We start from the raw sequence: 3,848 nt of genomic DNA on the forward strand, positions 1-3,848 counted from the left end.
CAGATGGGGGAAGTGTAACTTTTAGTCACAAGGTGGCAAATTTCAAAACGGCTGTTTGAAAGGAGTGCTAATAACATACATTTGAAAGAGGTTACCATATTTGTCTAGCAAGACATTTCAAATATATAAAAGGATCTAATATTTTCTTGGAAGATAAAAGCTTTAAAGATCTCTCCGTTGGCTGAACTTTTAATTTTTAGACTGTGTAACGTGAAGTTTGTTGATTAAGAGGAAAAGGGTCAATCTCCTCATTATATTTCCCCAAATGCTCAAGTGTGAGCATTTATACCTATGTTTTATGAGGTTATGATTGGCTCCTACACTGGTATCCTCATATGACTCCCTCCTCTTGGTAACCATGCCCTTGTTTTTTCCCTTCCCCTTGAATGTGGGCTGGCCCTGGAAATTGTTTTTAATTGTCCCCTAAAAGATATGTTAAGGTTCTAACCCCCAGGACCTATGAGTGTGATATTTTGGGGGTGGAATAAGGTCTTTGCAGATGCAATTGGGTTATGATGAGGTCGTTTGGGTAGGCCCTAATCCAATTTTGCTGGTAAAATTATAGGAAGAAGAGATAGAGACACAGACAGGGAATGCCAGGTAAAGATGGATGTGGTACTGGAGTGACACATCTACAAGCCAAAGAATGCCAAACGTTGCCAGTTGTTGTCAGAAGCTGGAAGAAAAGTATGGAACAGATTCTTCCTCAGACTCCTCAGAAGGAACTAGTCCTGATGACACTGTGATTTTGAACTTCCAGCCTCCAGAATTGGAAAAGAATAAATTTGTTTTTAGCTACCCAGTTTGTGTTATAGCACCCCTAGCAAACTAATACAGAGACCTTGAAGGCAATAGACAGAGGTGGGGAAGGAGGGCATTTATGTTGGTCAGCACACAGGACCCTGAGAATAAGTGCCTCCTTAACTTTTGCATTTTAGGCACCTTGCTTTCCTCACCCCAGTCCCTAGCAGCAAATTACAAAGTAAAGGTAACATGATTTCTAATCTGTATTAGCTCAGAGCTTTTCCAGTTTATGCTAGTTGTCCTGAAGTTATTTATTCTATATTTCTGTGCAGTTCTTTCAGTGTTCACTGTAGACTTTCCTTAGTTAGTCATGATAGAATGGAATTGTCCTTTTCTATCTTTTAGACTAAAGCTGCCACAGGGCGATGAAACCTGCCTTCTCTAAGTGACTTGCGCAGCAGTCAGGCCCACCTCTTTTGGGTGGTGGTGATGACGTGATCGGGTTTTATTGTCTCTGGGTTTCCATTTTGCATCACAGAGCAGACTCACAAAGAGATGCCTCTATCTCCAAGGATGGTAAGGTGAACACAGCCATCGTAGGTAATTATGAAAAATTGATAGGCCCCAACTTGTCTGAGTGAGAGGCAATTATTTTTCCCTGAGTCAGTGTCCTGGCAGGAACGAATATGTCAGGGCATCCACACCCTACTTCAAACGAACTCAGACGAGAAATAAACTTCTGATAATGACAGTAATGTGTCCTCCAGATGCTCCAGTTACATCTGGACTATGAGCTGAAGCCTTTAAGCCCCATCTCCTGACAACTGCATGTATTCTGAGCCCTTCAGTTGGAAGAATCATGCCTCCCTGTTCACCCTGATCATTGGAAGGCCACTTAAAACAAATTTACCTAATCTTTGTTTTGCCAGAGCTCTGAGGATGGTACACGTTGCATGAAGTTTGCATACACGTTGGAAAATGTGTCCCTTAGAATGAGAGCCTTGGGCTGAGTCTAAGTTAAGAGAAATTTCCTAGCAAGGAAATTCCCTAGTGGGGACACTATTTCTGGAGCAATTTTTACTGTAGTAATAGCATTGCTTTCCTGCAGGGAAAAGCCTGGGGCCATCCAAACACAGGCACTAGAAGTATTACAACAAAGACATGGGAATATCCTTTTGACCGAGGAAGCCTAAAAGAGTGTATCTGCAAGGTGGAGGTGTGTGAGACTGACAATCTCACAGTTAGATGCTATGTAGTAGTTGGACTGTTTTCTTAAATTATGCTGGGCACGAACAAGTGAGAAGCTGCTAAATTTGAAAAGCCAGAAAGAAGCAAACATTTTTGATCTGTCTCCTTGTCTCCTCTTTGTCCAAGCATGCTGTCGAGTATTTGCATTGTCCTGGATAGCGAGGAGACAGAGCAGCCATGAAAACCCATCTGGTTGTAGCTAGAATTTGTAAACAGATGGAAGAAAGAGCTTGCTAGAGCTCAGGCAACCTTTTCTATAACAGGCCTCATTTTGTGAACTGGAGGTAGAGGCCAGATAGGGAAATAGCAAAAGTACCAAGGTTGAGGGTGGTCTTTCTGTTGGGGAAGTGTCTTTAGCAGCTGCATCAACTTAAGCTTTTCCCTTTTAAGTCTTCATTGATGTGATTTACCAAACAAAAACCTTCCTGAGTACTAAGTAATTGTTACAAATCCAATACACTAGAGTAAACCTAAAGTTCTCTTAGATGTTTCAATACTGAGAATGACTTAGGAAGATTTTGCCTTAAAACCATTTGTCTAATCGTAAAGATCAGATCAGGCAAGAATCATCAAGGGATGCTACATTTAGGAAGAAATTTTGATAAGGAGTAAGATGTTTGTGTTGTCTTAAAGTGTCTCCTCACAGATTGCAAGTTAAATTTTATTTGCCTCCAGATGTGATGTCCTGTGAAGGACACAGCATCGCCTATGCAGTATTCCAGCAAGGATGCATAACCTGGATTTAATCATGAGGAAGCATCAAAGCCCAAATGAAGAAGTTTCTGTTTAAAAAGGAGGGATGAACGGCGCGGGGCGGCGGCGGGGCGGCGGCGGGGAGTGTATTCTTAAAAAATGTCAGTGTCATCAATGACAAAAAACAATGGTTGTGAGAATTTCCAGATTAAAGGACTTTCCCATTAAAACAAACAAACAAACAAACAAAAAACCATTTGTCTAAATCAATTGCACTAATACACATTTCAATGGTAAAAAGGCTTTCATAAAGGCAATATACCAAATATGCAGACACTTTCTTAACACAAATGTACTGACACTAGTGTTCTGATTCTCTCAATCATTTCTCTGCTTAATTATAAATTTCCCCATGTTGAAAACATTCATTTAAGGAAGACAGTTACCCTACCGCTAACTGATGTTCTCACTGAGGAGATTTATACCTGAAGGTTGCCTAGATTCTCATCTGTGACCCTAATGGAACATGCTGCTTCTTGTGGATGAAAAAAGGGCTATGCAATAAACCTGACACATAGCCACATAGCAGGCCCCCTTGAGCTTGTCAGACCACCAGAGCATGAAACTACAGAACTCCTTATTATTATCTTGTTGCCTGCATGCCATCTCTACATACTGTAAATGTTAACTATCCTGTAACCCATCAACGTAAAAGAAGTATGAGTTGCTCCATTTTTCTTTTTATCCAATCCCAGAGATTTCCCCACTTTGCTTTCCCCTGCCCTCTTAATTCATCACCAATGGATTTCATGTAACCCTCCTTACGTCTTCTCTTTTCATTCTAATGTATAAAATAAGTGGCAAAACTACCGTTCTCCAGATCGTTTTCTCAATTCATTGAGATTTTGCTTCCCAGCAATTGTCGTCAGCTTGGCTCAAATAAACTTATAAAAATTCTCTACAGGTTTGGGTGTTGCTTATGTTGACATTCTTATTATTTTGGGATTCCATAACAAGAGAAGTGTGATCACTTACCCCTGTCCCCGGATTGATATTATACACATGACCTAATTTTTGTCTCTACTCTAGAAGTAGGCAGGAAGCTCCACTTGCCACCTCATTGATGAAGTTAAGATAAATAAATGTTTGTTTACTGTAACCCT

Source organism: Pteropus alecto, unplaced genomic scaffold (genome assembly GCF_000325575.1).
Source record: "Pteropus alecto unplaced genomic scaffold, ASM32557v1 scaffold121, whole genome shotgun sequence".
In the NCBI taxonomy this organism is placed as follows: domain Eukaryota; kingdom Metazoa; phylum Chordata; class Mammalia; order Chiroptera; family Pteropodidae; genus Pteropus; species Pteropus alecto.